The 17571-nt window shown below is 44.6% G+C and overlaps 2 long non-coding RNA genes across 5 annotated transcripts in view; one reads left to right on the top strand and one right to left on the bottom strand.

Moving 5' to 3' along the window:
* Positions 1 to 201: 201 nt before the first annotated feature.
* LOC149123701 (uncharacterized) lies at positions 202 to 652 on the top strand. The gene is made up of 2 exons (XR_016213966.1): positions 202 to 359; positions 440 to 652. It is a non-coding gene; the product is annotated as an uncharacterized LOC149123701 (long non-coding RNA).
* A 6661-nt stretch (positions 653 to 7313) lies between these two features.
* The window catches only part of LOC127492375 (uncharacterized), a 65204-nt gene continuing 54946 nt past the window's right edge, over positions 7314 to 17571 (bottom strand). For 2 of the 4 annotated variants that reach the window (XR_016213965.1, XR_016213960.1), the window contains exons 3-5: positions 11515 to 11871; positions 10711 to 10845; positions 7314 to 8316 (exon numbers count right to left, since the gene is read on the bottom strand). This is a non-coding gene — a long non-coding RNA (uncharacterized LOC127492375). Of the gene's footprint in view, positions 8321 to 10710; positions 10846 to 11514; positions 11872 to 17571 lie in introns of all 4 variants that reach the window. The other 2 variants (XR_016213961.1, XR_016213958.1) reach the window with 1 other exon arrangement.

Here is a 17571-nt window from a genome sequence, read left to right on the forward strand (position 1 = left end):
CTTAAGCACTCCAATCCTATCATTTCTGAATGCAGGGTGGTACTGAGTTTACCTATCAAGAATGAAATAAATGAACTCTAAGCTTTGACTATAAGCTTTTGGTTTCACTCTGTTATGTTTCCTCCCTTTGTGGCTAGCCACTTGGGAGGGGATTTCCGGAGATGCAAACTCTACAGTTTGTTTCCCAAAATATTTTGCATTGTTTTGGGTGAGAGTATGTTGCCTGCTCCATGATACAAAGGTCTCAGAGAGCTAACAAGATTTGTAAACACAGCCACATGATCACAGGTTGCTCCAGTGGTGACAGAGGTGCTTCTATCAAGATCTGTTCTTTCCGGGCCGGCGCTGTGGCGCACGCAGTAGGTTAATCCTCTGTCTGTGGTGCTGGCATCCCATATGGGCACCGGTTCTAATCCCAGCTGCTGTTCTTCCGATCCAGCTCTCTGCTATGGCCTGGGAAAGCAGTGGAAGATGATCCAAGTGCTTGGGAGACCTGGAAGAAGTTCCTGGCTCCTGGCTTCAGATCAGCCCAGCTCTGGCCATTGCAGCCATTTGGGGAGTGAACCAGCGGATGGAAGACCTTTCTCTCTGTCTCTCCTTCTCACTGTCTGTAACTCTATCTATCAAATAAATAATAAAATTTTAAAAAGGATCTATTGTTTCATTAAAAACTCCTTTTTTATTCTGATAAAATACATACTACATGGTTAAAAAATTTGTAGAAAATCAAATTAAAAGATAAGTTTATTGATGAAATCCGTATGTAGTTTTTTTTTAATAATATACTTTTCCATGACTTTTTAAAGATTTCGTGTGTAGGGGCTGGTGTTGTAGCACAGTGGATAAAGCTGCCTGTGACACTGGCATCTTCCATGGGTGCCGGTTTGAATGCTGGATGCTCTTCTTCCATCCAGCTCCCTTCTAATGTGCCTCAGAGAGCAGAGGAAGATGGCCCAAGTGCTTGGGCCCCTGCCGCGGGTGTGCAAGCCTGTCCCCTGGTTTCACCTCAGCCTAGCCCTGGCCATTGAAGTCATTTGGGGAGTGAACCAGTGGATAGAAGATCTCTCTGTCATGGTCTCCCTCTCTCTCTGTAACTCTACCTTTTAAATAAATAAATAAATCTTTAAAAAATGTATAACGTAAAATTTACCATGTGACGATTTTTAAGTATATAATTCAGTGGCATTAGGTTCATAAGGTGGAGGAACTATTGGCACCGTCTCCTCTTGGAACATTGTCTGCAGCCCAAACAGAAATACTGCACCCATTACACGGAACGCCCTATCCTCTCTCCCCCGAATCTCAGGTTAAGCGTCACTCCACTTTCTGTCTCTACGAATTTTACTATGCTAGGTGCCTCTGATGGAAGAGAAGTCATACAATTTTGTCCTTTTGTGTCTGGCTCATTTCACTGAACACAGAGTTTTCTGGGTTCATCCATGCTGTAGCATATATCAGCAAGTCATTCCTTTTCAAGGTTGAACACTGTTCCATTGTACGTATGTACCTCACTTTGCTTGTGTATCACCTGTTGGTGGACTCTTGGGCTGTTTCCACCTTTTGGCGACTGTGAATAGTGCTGTGGTGAACATAGCCGTACAAGGATCTGTTTGAGTCCTGTTTTCAAGTCTTTGGTGGGGGGGTGGTGGTGTATAGTTAGCAGTAGAAGGGTTCAATTGTAGGGTAATTCTGTTTAACTTTTTGAGGAACTGAAGAAAGGAAACCTTTTGAATTATCATATTTTTACTTCACTAACCGCCAACCAGGTTGTCTTTCCAGGCCCCAAATGGAATGTGACAGAAGGTCTCAAAATATACCCTGCCGTCGAGAGCCGCAGGCCTGGGGTCATCGTCAGTACTTTCCCCGTCTGTCGAATGCTCTAGAGGTTGCTTTGTTTTCCTGACACAGAGTATAGAAACCCATTTTGGGGTATTCTTTTCCCAAGAAGAGCTGTTTTTTTTTTTTTTTTTTAAGACTTATATATTTATTTGAAAGTCAGAGATACAAAGAGAGGAGAGGCAGACAGAGGGAGAGAGGTCTTCCATCTGCTGGTTCACTTCCCAATTGGCCGCAATGGCTGGAGCTGTGCCGATCTGAAGCCAGGAGCCAGGAGCTTCTTCTGGGTCTCCCACATGTGTGCAGGGGCCCAAGGACTTGGGCTATCTTCTACTGCTTTCCCAGGCCATAGCAGAGAGCTGGATTGGAAGAGGAGCAGCCAGGTCTCGAACTGGCGCCCATATGGGATGCTGGTGCTTCAGGCCAGGGTGTTAACCCACTGCACCACAGCACCGGCCCCAAGACCTGGGTTTTTATGGCAACTCTAAAACTACCTTTGCACCTTGGACTGATGTAGACTGGAGCTTCACAGAACTAGACTCACTCTTAGAGTTGCTCCAAGCAAAACTAGAAAAATATATGGTTCCTCAAGTACCAAATCACATTCAGCACCAACTCCCACTAACGTTTATTCCTATATCTCATTTGGCACCATCTTCTTTCCATCTCTGTGGCCTGGATCCTGGCCCAACTTGCCTTCAACTGCCTTACCAACCTCAGAAATGGACTGTCTTGATGATCTGCCCACATGCACTCTCATTCTTCATATTGTAGCCAAGAAGATCTTTTTGAAATTCAGGGGGACTTTGGGGAGATGATCACAAATTTCATATGGAAAGTAAACAAGTAACAATCAAGGAGTTTTTGAAAAAACAAGAATGAGAAAGGAGCAGCTACATGAAATATCAAAATAGGTTATAAAAGCTATAAATACAGAATGGTTTCACATCAGCACCTGGATAGGCTGTTCAATGGAACAGAATACAGAACCATAAATGAGACCCAAAAATAGATGAGAATTTAAATTATAACGAGGGTGGCATTTTGAATCAGTGGGGAAAATTTGATTTTGACCAGTTAGGTGTTGAGATAATGTGTGGAAAATGTTGTTTCTTTAGCTCATACATCACCCCAAAACAAATTCCAAGTATAAAACAGATTTAAATTACAATAAAAAATGAAATCATACAAATACAGGAAGGGAATTCAGGAGAACATTTTTTTTTCGACAGGCAGACTTAGAGAGAGAGAGACACACAGAGAGGTCTTCCTTCCGTTGGTTCACCCCCCCTTATGGTCGCCACAGCCGGTGCACTGAGCTGATCAGAAGCCAGGAGCCAGGTGCTTCTCCTGGTCTCCCATGGGGTGCAGGGCCCAAGCACTTGAGCCATCCTACACTGCCTTCCCGGGCCATAGCAGAGAGCTGGACTGGAAGAGGGGCAACCGGGACAGAATCCGGTGCCCCAACCGCGACTAGAACCTGGGGTGCTGGCGCCGCAGGCAGAGGATTAGCCAAGTGGGCAGCAGCGCCGGCCTTTTTTTTTTTTTTTCTTTTTTTTTGGTAGGCAGAGTTAGAGAGAGAGAGACAGAGAGAAAGGGAGAACGTTTTTATATTTAGAAAAATCTCAGAAGGTTTCCGAGAAATGATTGGTAAATTCATCTACACATAAATTAAGATTTTCTTCATGGAAAATATCATAACGAGGTGGGTGCCGTGGCTCAGCAGGGTAAGCGGCCCACATGCCATCTCACAGTGCTGGCTTGAGTCCTGGCAAATGTGCTTCAACTCAGTGTCCTGCTGATGCGTCCTGAGAGGCAGCAGGGTCACGTGCTTTGGTCTCTGCCACCCGTGTGGGAGTCCAGACAGAATTCTGGGGTCTTGGAGTTTGCCTAGTCCAGCTCTGGCTGTTGTGAGCATTTGGAGAGGGAAACAGTGTATGGAAGATCTCTCTCTCTCTCTCAATCTCTCTTCTCTCTCTCAATCTCTCTTCTCTCTCTCTCTCTTTCTCTCTCTCTCGCTGTCTTTTTTTTTTTTGTCACTCTTTCAAGTAAATGAAAATAAAATAAATACATAATAAAAATGCAAATGACCAACCGGTAAATATAATGAGGATAAGGGGTTCTATCTTTACTATATAAAGTCTTCTCACAAGTTCATAAAAAAGAATCCAGCATCAACAGGAGGAAGGCAAAGAAAATGAACAGGCAATAAAGATAATTAAAAATGAATCTTAATAAAGAATGGGATGGGAGAGGGAGTAGGAGATGGGATGGTTGCCGGTGGGAGGGTGGTTATGGGGGGGGAATCACTATAATCCAAAAGTTGTACTTTCAAAATTTATATTTATTAAATAAAAGAAAAAAAGATATAAAAAAGAAAATGAACAGGCAAAAAGATACTTGAACTCTTTCTAAATAATAGAAATGCTATTAATCAATATAATAATACCAATTCCATCTACCAAGTTGACAAATAAAAAATTCTGATAGGTTGCTTTTGCAAGAGTTTCACATATGGCATCTCATATTGTCAGGAAGAAGGTAAATTGGTGCTACTCTTTAAAGGATAGTTTAACGACTTCTAGCAAAATGGAAAATGTACTTTTTGTTTGACCTAGCAATTCCATTTCTAGACATTTTTCTGAAAACTATGACATATACATACATATACAAAAACATCAAGAGAATGTTCTAGAAGCAGTCATTAATTCTAGTAGGAGAGGACACAACAGGGTTGCAGAGGGGAATCATCCCTGGAAGAGTGAAAGCCCCCGACAGGAGACAATGTGTGACATGCTGCACGGGTGTTCATGTGGATGGTTAGAAAGGTCTAACTGCGAGGTAGCCGGGTAGACATTCATTCGCCTACGGGTAAGAGGGGCTGATAAAATGAGAACGTGATGGAACGAGGAAATAAGCCTTGGAAGCTGGCCAGCCATTATACATCTAAAGTGTTTCTGTCGCTCAACAACCCCTACCTGGGGGCAGCTTAGGGGAATCTCTCCGCCCTGCACCGAGAGGGGTGTTAGGTCCAATTCCACACCCAGAGAGCCCTCCACTCAGCAATTACCCAGAAGAGGGAGGGGGAAGATCATAAAAACTCGAGTCTGAATACAGACCGGGCAGTCAGTTCTTTACTGAGACGCCCCCCTGGTCTGCCGGGTGTGTTTCTCTTCATTGAAATCACTACTCTCTGTCTCGCGTCTGAATGCTTGTGAAGACAAGATCCTCAGAGCAGCCTTCTCTGCTAACAAAACTAAGGCAGAGGGGCTGGCACTGTGGCGTAGTGGGTAAAGCTGCTGCCTGCAGTGCCAGCATCCCATATGGGCACCTGTTCGAGTCCCGGATGCTCCACTTCAGCTCTCTGCTATGGCTGGGAAAGCAATAGAAGATGGCCCGAGTCCTTGGGCCTCTGCACCTGCATGGGAGACCTGGAAGAAGCTCCCGGCTCCTGGTTTCGGATCAGCAGAGCTCTGGCTGTTATGGCCACATGGGGAATGAACCAGCAGATGGAAGATTTCTCTCTCTGCCTCTGCCTCTCTGTAACTCTGCCTTTCAAATAAATAAATAAATCTTAAAAAAAAAAAAAAAAACTAAGGCAGAAAGTGTGGCTTGCTGGCTTCTAAGGTTGGAGACAGACACTCAAGATTTCTTCTGGGACTGACATTAATTTTTATGTGCATTTCCCTCCTAAAAATACATGTATTTCCCCTGCTATTCATAACTTGCCTATAATCCAACACTTACTGAATTTTCTGATGAAGTATGCATCAGGCCTACTCCTGAGACCAGCTCCACCATCTACAGGGCCTACTACAAAATGGAAATGTAGGACCCCTTGCTTAAAAACTAAGAACTTGAGGATGGCATGGAGCCCTTATAATTAAGCTGCCTGTGTAAGTGCAGAGGTCGTGGGCCACAGGACCACCCAGTGTGGCTGCTTCTGGCTAGCGATACTTCAGCCACACCAATGTGCAATAGACAATTGCTTTAGGTTCCCTGGTTGGAATTTGCAAGCCCCATAGATAATTCTATCACCTTATCTGTCAATCAAAATGCTCTCTTTCCTGGTATGTATCTGCTTCATCTGGGGGTGGGGGAATGCCCAGGATATACGGATACTGAGCTCCATGTGGAATGTGTGCAGGTGCCATATAATTCCCGGATGACTACACGCCTGGAGGCACCACTCCCTACTTCATACCGGAGGCCAAGAACCGGAAGGGGCTCCCTCTTCTGCCGCAGACTACGCAGCTGCTGCTCCTGTGCCTTTTCTCTCCTCCTTCCCCCACCCCTCCTCCTTTCTGGCAATCTTCTGGCCTACTCATGACAGCTGTTTCTCTGTCGCGTGGGAGTGTGTGTGTATGTCTGTGTGCTCACTTTCTCACCTTTTGAATAATTTTATCACAAAGCGCACCTTATACGTGTCTGCACTTAGAACGCTCATCTAGGTATGAGGCCAGAGCCTGGAGTAGAAATTAATACGCTCATGCCCACATCAACACCAAGAGGTTTTTGCATTTCTCTTTAGCAAGCCAAGCTTTCACTTACCCCTTTGCACAAACTCTGCTTCTATCAGAGGAATCTACACACCCCACATCCCTCTCCGAAGTTCCCCTCCATCTGTCAAAACTCCCCTCAGAGCCACTTCTGTGACGCAGCCTTGGCTGCAATCCCCTTCCTCCTGAAGTGTCCCCTCCGCCCACCTTGCCCAGACCTAACTCACAGCGCCACTGGCTCTTGTCACAGAGCAAGTGTGTGGTGGAATGAGGTGAAAAGGTCATGCCAAGATGGCCACTGACACCAGAAACTGTCTGGCAACAGGCCGTGGATTGCATGGCTTCGGAAACCACATGACAACAGAGGAAACCACATGACAACAGAGCCTGACTGACGGCAGGCTGTGATTGGATGGTTTCAGAAACTGCCTGGCGACAAGAGCCTGACTGGCAACAGGCTGTGATTGGATGGCTTTGGAAACTGCCTGGCAACAGGCTGTGATTGGTTGGGGCATAGACCGCCCCTTGACTGGATTGGCTGGTCTTGGTTATATAAACTGTTGTACTAACTCAAATAAACGAGTCTGCGGGCTGCTCGCCTCAGGCCTGCTTTCCCCTGACTCCCAGGGTCTGCGTGGTGACTCCGCGCCTCTTGCCCCCACCACGCTCCTCATCTCAGAAACGAATCCACTCAACATTGTTGAGAAATCAACTGCAACACAAGTGCTGTGTTAGGAATAGTGCCTAAGTAACTTGATTCTCAGTCAAATCAAGGAAAGAGCTATAATTATTTTTATTTACCAAAGGAGATTCTGGGAGATAAAATGCATCCAGGGTCACATATCTAAGGGAGGAAGTGCAGATAAGTGGGTGGAAATTAATAATATAATTTATTTTCACCCATGGCTAAGCAAGTTAATAGATCAAGCCTACACTTGAGATGGCATTGTATAAATAAGTCTAAGGAGCAGACTCCACTAGCCAGGTAATCCAAGGTCTCCTTTATTTAAATAGTACAAGGATACATTTGCATATTGAAGAAGATGTCTTCTTACAGATCCTCTTCCTCATCACTCCAGTTTTCATTTTTGGCGGTGACGTCTTAACACTGACCCTTGAGTTTCATTGCTTTGAGGCAAACAATTGCTCTCTGTGGACATTCTTTGTAAAATGCAAACGTCGTCTAAAGTTAAGACGTTGCGTTCCTGGCGCTACAGTGAGCGTGAGTCTATCACAGCCTTTTACTCTGGCCTGAGCCAGACTGGAAAAATACTGGGCGGAAACCGGTTACACAGTGTGGGAAAGTGGGTTGATTGTCTGTGAGCGTCTTCAAGTAGTGAGTCACCTGGCCACTTGCACTTGAGGAACTTGTTACACATGCAGATTGCGGCCTTGAAGTGGGACCCACTGAATTACAACGTCTGGGTCCCTAAAGCCTGCGTTTGAAGAAGACCCCCCAAGTGATTCTGGTGGATAGTAAAATTCAGACCTAATTGCTCTAAAGGTCAATTACATTGCAAATTAAACAAGATGAAAATTTTGCAGCCCATCTTTTCTTCTCATCATTACTTTCATATTGATATGAAGATTATGCAGGGAAAAATCCCACAGAATTGCTTGGTCAGGGCAGCGGGAATACTGACATAGAGAGAAAATGGCATAGGAAAAAAAAGTATCAGGAAGTGATACTTCAACAAGTCCATCTTTCCTGGGGTTAGAGCTGGGCCCAGCTTGCTAAGGCTGCTAAGAATAACTGTGATAGGGCCAGCTCTCTGCTGTGGCCAGGGAGTGCAGTGGAGGATGGCCCAAGTGCTTGGGCCCTGCACCCCACTGGACACCAGGAGAAGCACCTGGCTCCTGGCTCCTGCCATCGGATCAGCGTGGTGCGCCGGCCGCAGCGCGCTGGGCGCGGCGGCCATTGGAGGGTGAACCAACGGCAAAGGAAGACCTTTCTCTCTGTCTCTCTCTCTCACTGTCCATTCTGCCTGTCAAAAAAAAAAAAAAAAAAAAAAACTGTGATAGGTTTTGCACTGCACCTTAATCAGTACCAGCTAGTCTTTTGAGAGAAAATGATTGCTATGCCACTGTGAGAAAGCTATGTATCTAAGATCCATCTGTCGCTGGAGAAAAGAGGCGTGGAAACCGTGGGGTTCTTCACACAAGAAAGAATCCAGGCGTGAGACAGAGAGCAAAGTAATAAGGTGCTATTGGGGATAGGGCATCCATAAGAACAGAAGGGACAGAGAGTGCCCAGACTAGGGGGCAGCGCGGTTACGTGGTTGGATGGAAAGAACACACCTGGGCAGCCCAGCCGGGAGGCTCAGCAGAGAGCGGAGAGCTGAGCGCCATCTTTGTTTAGACTCCCGCTTTTGAAGGGAGTCTCTTTACCCCTTCCCCCTTCTCCTTTAGGATAAAGTGTTTTGTGGAGAGTAAATTAGCAATTTCCTCCCCATGTTTTTTGGCTCTGGGCTGGGCAGAGGGGCGTCTGGGAAGGTTTTATTGCCCATGTTTTCAGGTAACCCATTTGGTCCTGAGGGGAGAGAACCCCCCCCCCCCCCGCCCCGGGACCACCTGGGCAGGACTTTGAAGTGCAAAATGCTGGGCTCTGGAGCTTCTGCAGTAGGTGCGGGTTTCTTCAGGCCCTTCTCACACACACACACACACAGGCTAATTTTTAACTTCCTGCCTAACACATCCATTCATGCACTGGGGAACTATGATTGAAGCCAGTGCCAATCAAGCGCCATAGAAAATGTGCAGCTACAAGGGTGAGCAAACGCATCTCATCAGGCTTACAGACTGCTTGAAGAGATAACAAGAAAATTAAGTTGATACTGGTCTTAGTTTTCAACACTTTAGTGGAGTAAAAAAATTAGGCTGCTGTGTTAGTAATAAAAATGAGACGTTATTTTATTACTGTAGTTTAATATTAACATGCAGGAAAAAATCAGAAATCTATAGCACTTTTAGGGTTTGGATTTGTTTTTTTTTTTTTTTTTTTGGAGCAAAGGGTAATCAAGTATATGGCAAAATTAGTGGTTTTATCAGCACTATGATTCTCACTATCAGGAATTAATCTATTTTTATGATACTTTTTTTTTTTTTTTGACAGGCAGAGTGGACAGTGAGAGAGAGAGACAGAGAGAAAGGTCTTCCTTTGCCGTTGGTTCACCCTCCAATGGCCGCCGCGGCCGGTATGCTGCGGCCGGCGCATTGCGCTGATCCGATGGCAGGAGCCAGGAGCCAGGTGCTTTTCCTGGTCTCCCATGGGGTGCAGGGCCCAAGCACCTGGGCCATCCTCCACTGCACTCCCTGGCCACAGCAGAGGGCTGGCCTGGAAGAGGGGCAACCGGGACAGAATCCGGCGCCCTGACCGGGACTAGAACCCGGTGTGCCCGGCGCCGCTAGGCGGAGGATTAGCCTAGTGAGCCGCGGCGCCGGCCATGATACGGTTTTTAGAACATAGCAGAACCATTCTCTACTCTCTACTGCCACCAGGTTTCTGGGTGGCAAACTAAGCAGGAGGTAGAAATGGTGCAGACAGACTGTTCGGGGCTGGAAGACAGAGCACCTCTGGGCTACGAGCAGAGTCCCATAAAACAATGCTATCCTAGGGGTCAAGACATCCTGGTCCCACAATGAGCTCTTTGGTAACTCAGCTTAAGGCTCCCTTAATGCCACTATAACACAAATTCACCATGAGAAGGACCTGAGGGGCTGATGCTACAACAGGACTTCCAAAAGTTCAGGGAAGAATGGAATTATAAGTGAAGTTTACTTTGGTACAGGAAAAAAAAATGTGAAAGCCATGCATACTTTTCTCAGAATATACATTTCTGTGACCTTTTGGAAAAGCACTTGTACTTCGCAATCTATGCCATTGATTAAATTCTGCTTCACGCATATTCCTGATTGGCTGAGGTGAGGGTGTGACGGCAACTGGTGGGAAAGTTGGGGAGATGAGTCCGATGACTGCTGGAAGACAAGGCCTGCACCCTTTACCGGCTTCTGTTTGACGTATGAGATGTGCGCAGTCTCTCGGTGTGTTTCCTCATTCCTTTCCTTAATGCTTTAACAATGGGTCTGATCCTATTTTTCAAGTTCCTGTTTTTTTTTTTTTTGTTTTTTTTTGTTTTTTTTTTTTTTTTTCATAAGGGAGCTGTTTAAGAATTAGTCACACAGATGTGAAGGGAACATAGCTGAAAACTGCAAGTCATGCAACCCGGGCATGCGCAGAAGGAAAAGCCAACTTAGACAAAGAAGAGGTGGGCACTGAGGCAGCAGTCGGGCCCACATCCCAGTGCAGAGCTCCTGACTTTGAGTCCAGCTTCCTACTAGTGTTCACCCTGGGAGGCGGCAGGTCCCCGCCACGCACCTGGAAACTTGGATCGAGTTATGGGCTCCTGGCTTCAGGCTGGCCTCGCACCAAATATTGTGGGCATCTGGGGGAGTGAACCCAGACAGGAGTTCTCTGTCTCTCTGCCTTTGAAATAAATAAGATAAATGAAAGCTGAAAAAAGAAAAGAAGGAAAAACCGAATGTGCAGAACCAGAGACGTGAGCATGGTAAGAACTTCAATGCCGGAGCTCTCTCAGAAGTGAGGGGTCCAGGGGCCGAGGAAATCCGGAACCAGAACACATCTCACTGCCCTTACCACAAACAGCCCAGCTCCAAGCCCCTCCCATCAGAACTCGCCTAGCCAGGGCTCCCGTCTATCAGTTTTTTCTATCTAACCCTTTAGACTTTCCCCAGACCCCCGATCAGGGCGACAGATCTGAGTCATCCAGCCATGTGCTTTGCTGATCCAGACACGCAAATAAAGCTTTTCTCTGCTGGAGAGACCAGTGTCACGTGTTGGTCTCTGTGCCTACGAAGCAGAGAACCTTCCTGGGCCAGTTACACGCCCTTCTGGGAGATGAGCAGGTCATTCCCAAAATGGGACTGCAAACACTGGGGTATCACTTGCTGCATCGTTAGGGGATGTTGTTGCATGAACCTTAATGAGCGTACCTAAACTAAGACAGCTACAGCATCACTAAGCAATACTGTCTTAGCAGAATTAAAAGGTAAGTTTATGTTGGTGCAGAAAATTTGAAACGCACGCATGGTTTTCTCATAATGTATGTTTTCCATGGACTTTTTAAAGACCCCTTGTATACAAGTGTAGGCCTCTACTCACAGCGTCTCTCTCCTGGGTTCATGTTTTGTTTCTCTGCAGGACCTCAGAATTCATACAGGGTCGGCTTCATCACAGGACCATGGAGGACTCAGGCTGAAACGTTTTGGAGCTTTGTGCTATTAGGGGTGGGAAATTGTGGAAGCAAGTGAGCGAGAGTTGATGACAACAGCAGTGTTTCTGGAAGATTGGTCCGACCGCTGTAGACCAGGCAGCCTCAGCTCTTGCCGGTTGTGGTTCTGGGAGGCCATGGTGATGCTGGGAGACCAGGCCGGAGGCCGGCTAGAAGCTGTGGCTGGGATCCTTTCAATGGTGCCTGCAGGTGTTGGGCAGCCAAAATGGACTCATAACTTAACTTGCCTAAAGGAAGTGAGCACAGAGAAATGTGTGGGCAACACACAGATAAGTTAACTACTGGGGATATGAACATTGTCACACACAGTCAGATTCGCAGGTTGGGAGGATTGTCTTTCACCCTTGTCTCAAAAAGAGAAAAAAAAAATTCTCTTTGTGTCCTAAGCTTAGGACGGCTTAGGAGAAAGAGAGAGAAGTTGTGGTCACGCGTTGTCTCCTGGGGCAGCAAAGGAGGGAGTTTGATGGGCTGGCAACCTTCAACCCACAACTTCAACCCATGTGAATTTTTTTACAGCAAGAAAGGGATCTCACTGCGTGCAGCTTGGACAGGGCCCCGAGTTCAGCTGTAGCGAGCTGTGGCTTGGAGGGATCCTCCTCCATGATATTTTGCTCCAGGCAAGGAACTTCCTCTTTTTCCAGCTGATTCATCCATCGGGCAGAATTGCTCAATCTCTGAATTGGCCATGTATGAAAGTAGACAGGAAACACAAACGTTTTTGCCAAAACCCCTGATTTGAAGCCAGGTAAGCTTTTCTAGGCCATTTTCCTTAATGTCATTCACGCAAAAACCTTGAGCCCCAGAGTTTTGATGGCCACCTGAGTGGCAGGTGACAGGGGCTGTGAGAGCGCAGGGGCTCTGTCCCCGATGTCCACAAGGCCCCTGGGCGCCCTGTCCTCCTCCCGCCTTTCCATTTGCTGGAGGTCAGGCTCACACCCTGTCTTGTTGCATAAGGAAGCAGCATGACAGCGGGCGAGGGTGACCCAGGAGACTGGTGCTAATTCCTGCCTCAGCCTGTGGCTCTCTGAGCATCTGTCATGAAGAAGATCATGTTTGGGAGGATTTAATCACTCGGGATCTGCTTCCCAGGCCCATGGGAACTAAAGGCTGAAGTCATCACTGAAAGTCACACCTTCAGCAAGTTGGTCTGTTATTTTTTTTTTTTTTATGTGACTCAAAAATAAAGGTCAGAAAACACCCTCTTGTTGGGCAAGGTGGGCAAGGGAACAACAAATTGTTTCATTCTTTTTATATTTCATTTTATTTTTCTTGAAAACATATTACTATCACAAAGTGAGGGTTTCATGACAATGGACATAAGATAGGGAAAGAAGGGTATATTGTCATTTATATGTAGGATTCAGTGAAACAATATTTACAACTATGTACCAAACGATACGACATCCACACAAGGTTCATACTCTACTACAGACATATGAGAGAAAACATGCTGTGTTTGTCTTTCTGAGATGGACTTCTTTCCTTTAGCATAAGGATCTCTATTTTAAAAGCTCTGTTGATGGACAATTTATACAGAATAAAGTTCTCTCCTGGTTACCATATGATTCAACAATCCCTAGTATGCTTATGGAGTTGAGCTGCCATCACAGCGCAGGTTGAGAACATTTCTGTTCCCCTATGAGGGCTCCCCCCATCTCCATGTGCAACAAATCCCCATTCTCACCCAATCCCTAGAAAGCTACTGATCTGCTTTCTATTTCTACCAACTTGTCTGTTGTGGACCTCATAGGAATGGAATAACATGCAGGCTTTTGCACCTGACTGAAGTTAGCATAGTGTTTCCAAGGTTTATTCAAGTTGTAGCCCGTATGCAAGGACAAAGGACAATTCTTTTGCTTTGTGCAAAAGAAGAGTATGCCATTGGACAGATGTAGCACAATTTGCTTTATCCATCCACTGGTGGACAGATGTCTGGACGGTCTCCAGCTTTTGGCACACAGGCATCTGTTTGGACATGTGTTTTCTCTTCCAGGTAGATTCCTACAGATAGAATTGCTGGGTCACATGGTGAGGTTGGTGCATGCTTTAAGAAATGACGCAACTGTTTTCCAAAGTAGCTGTGCCATTTTACATTCCCAACAGCACTGTTCAAGGATCCTAGTTTCCTCACGTCCTCCTTACCTCCTTACGCTTGGTGTCATCTACCTTTTTAATTACAGACATCCTGCTGGGTATGGAGTGGTATCTCAAGTGTTCAAGTTCGCATTTTCCCAATGATTAATGATGTTGAGCATCCTTTCATGCACTTGTTAGCCATCTGCATATTTTCTTTGGTGAAAAGTATCCAAAAAATCTTCCATTCCAAAACTGGGCTACTGTATTTCCATTGTTCAGTATTATGGATTTCTAAAATGCATGAGTATATGCATGGAATTCAATTTTTTCAGCAACAAAGTAAATTCATCTCTTAATTCTATTGTCTCTGAACTTTGTGAAGTACCCTCAGACATTATTTTTTTTAATTTATTTATTTTAAAGGCAGAGTCACAGAAGTAGAGGCAGAGAATGAGATATAGAGAGAGAGAGAGAGAGAAAGAGAGAAAGAGAGAGAGAGAGAATCTTTCATCCACTGGTTCACTCCCCAAATGGCCACAATGGCCAGAGCTGGGCCATTCAGGAGCCAGGAGTTTCTTCCAGGTTTCCCAAGCAAGTGCAGGAGCCCAAGGGCCATCTTCTGCTGCTTTCCCAAGCCATAGCAGAGAGCTGGATTGGAAGTGAAGCAGCCAGGACATGAACTGATGCCTATATGGGATGCTGGCACTGCAGGTGGTGGCTTTACTCTTACACCACAGTGCCAGCCCCCTCAGACATTCTTGATATGTTCCTTATAAGATACATGATTTGTAAATACTTCCTTCCCAGTTCATGGCATGTAATGATGCCTTTTGAAGAACAAACGTTTTGATTTTTGATGAATTTCTCAATTTTTGCTATGATGGAACACTTTTGGTGTGCTATAAGAACTCTTTTGCCTCTTCAAGGTCACACTTTTCTCCTATATTTTCTTCTAGGAGTTTATCATTGTAGCACTTACATTTAGGCTTCTCATCTACCTTGAGTTAATTTTTGTGTACAGATGAGGAAGGGTCTACATTCGGGTTCTGGCTGCCTTTGTTTTACATATTGATATACAATGGTTCCAGCACTACTTATTGAAAAAAACCATCCTTTCTCTTATTATGTTGGTACCTTTGTCAAAAGTCAACTGATGTAAAAGGAATGTTTACATCAATTTGGGGAGAATGGCTGCCTTGTCAATATTCCAATCCATGAACATGGGCTGTCTCTGCACTTATTTAGTCTTCTTTCTCTTTTCAGTATTTCAGTTTTCAGTACACAGTCTTCTCTTATTAAGATTATTTCTAAATGTTCTTGATGATCCTATTGTGAATAGAATTTTCTTCATTTCATTTTTGACTATTTTTGTTAGTATATAGAAATAGCTTGGCTTTTTAAAAATATTGATTTATTAACCTTGTTTATGAGTTCTACAGTTTAGTGTGTTGATTCCTTTGGATTTACTGCATCCAGGGGCATATCATCTGCAAATGAAGACAGTTTTACAACTTACTTTCCAGTCTGACTGCTGTAATGGGTTTTCTACATTGCACTGGCTAGAACCTCTAATACCAGGTTAAATAGCAAGAATGGACACCCTTGCTTTGTTCCTTATAATAGGGAAAAATAATTCAGTCATTCACCTTTAAGTACAATACTAACTGTGTATTTCTTACTATTTGCATTAATTGACTTTCAGATGTTAAGCCATCCTTGAATTCTTAAAATCAATCCCAAACACTAACACTATGTAGTCCTTTTTAAGTATTGCTGGATTTAATTTGGTAGTGTTTTGTTAATGTTTATGAAAGGTATTGGTCTTCGATTTTCTTGTGAAATCTTTATCTGGCTTTGATGTCATGATAATGCTGGGGATACTCAGAGACCATTTCCACTGACTGTTATTGTCCTGGATAAGAGTATACTTCCCTGTTTCTTGGTACATGTCATAAATTTTTGTTGAAAACTTGACATTTTAGGTAATATATCTCAGTTACTCTGAATTGCAAAAGTAGAAGCCTCTAAAAAAGCAGGAAAACTGAGACTCTTACATCGCCAGGCTAAGAGAAATGGCACAAACTTGTCCAGCAGGTTAGCACAGGCCAAATAGCGTGAAGAACAGGGAGAAGGGCTTATTTTAAACTCAGCGTTACCTCCCCAACCTGGCCCTGCAGCAACTTGGGGTAGTTGGTAAGTATGTGGAGGAACAAGGGTTTCATAAGTGGAGGAAAAATCCATAAGAAAAAAAGAGATAGTTTAAAATTTTTTCTATTGGCCAGCGCCGTGGCTCAATAGGCTAATCCTCTGCCTGCGGCGCCGGCAACCCGGGTTCTAGTCCTGGTCGGGGAGCCGGATTCTGTCCTGGTTGCCCCTTTTCCAGTCCAGCTCTCTGCTGTGGCCCAGGAGTGCAGTGGAGGATGGCCCAAGTGCTTGGGCCCTGTACCTGCATGGGAGACCAGGAGAAGCACCTGGCTCCTGGCTTCGGATCTGCACAGTGCGCTGGCCACAGTGCACTGGCTGCAGTGGCCATTGGAGGGTGAACCAATGGTAAAGGAAGACCTTTCTCTCTGTCTCTCTCTCTCACTGTCCACTCTGCCTGTCAAAAATAAAAAATAAATAAATTAAAAAAAATTTTTTTTCTATCACAATCATTCTCAAGTGTCTTGAAAGTTCAGTGTTGTTAAGTATATTCACATTAGTGTGAAACAGATAGCTAGAACTCCTTCATCTTGTACAACTGAAATTCTACACCTATTAGTAACTCTTCTTTTCCTCTCCCTCCAAGAGTTTTTATTAAATATATAATTTGGATATATCAAAAGTTTAGCCAATAAAACAACAAAGCATAAATTAGAAGACAGCCTATTTGCAATGAATTACATATGAAATGCTTTTATATTCCAAAACACTCAAAGAGCAAAATTGACCCAAAAAATTGGAAATACCATGAACTTACAGGTAATATTTGACTTCACTAATTTTCAAAGAAATATATATTAGGAGGCAAGTGCTGTGGTACAGCAGGTTGGGTTGCAGCTTGGGACACGCACGTCCCATATTGGAGTGCCTGGGAGCAAGCCTCTTCTCTGCTTCTGGTCCAGCTTCCTGCCAATGTGTCTAGGAGGCAGGTGCAAGACAACTGGAGTACTTGGCACTTGGCCACCCATATGGAGTTCCCGCCTTTTGGCTTTGGCCTGACCCAGCCCCGGCTGTTGAGGGTGTTTGGGGAGTGAACAAGTAGGTATAAATCTCCTCTCTATTTCTCTCTCTCTCTCTCCTTTTCTCTTCCTCTCCTTCTCTATTTCTGTTTCTCTCTCTGTCACTTTACCTTTCAGATAAATAAAACTTTTTTTAAAAGAAATGTACATTAGGATGAGATACAAATTTCACTTCTTAATTTGGCAAAAACATTTTAAATGCTAGTGGGAGTCTTATACCTGCTGATGAAAACAAAATGCAATGCAACTGCTGGAATTTTGTTTGGTACCGTGTTTCAAAACTTTAGACATAATTTATGGCCCACTAACATCACTTTTCAGATTACATTTTTCCTTAAGAGCAATGCACCCAAAGGTTTACATACAGCAATGAATACATATTTACAAAAGCAAAATAAGTCAGAAGTCTAAATCTCTAACAACAGACCATTGACTGAGATCTAACACATTCACGTGACAGAAAAATGAGCTGGTTTTCCTGAGCAATTCCTAGTGTTAGGCTCATGTCAAGTGAAAGAGAAAAAAAAAAAAAAAAGAAGAAGAGAGAAGAAAACGATGCATAATCGTGATTCAAAAGTTCTGTGCCTGCATGTATGTGTGTGAGCACGCACGCAGGGAAAATGAAAAGAT

This window comes from Oryctolagus cuniculus, chromosome 10 (genome assembly GCF_051225735.1).
Source record: "Oryctolagus cuniculus isolate XC-2025 breed Fujian yellow rabbit chromosome 10, ASM5122573v1, whole genome shotgun sequence".
Taxonomy (NCBI): Eukaryota; Metazoa; Chordata; class Mammalia; order Lagomorpha; family Leporidae; genus Oryctolagus; species Oryctolagus cuniculus.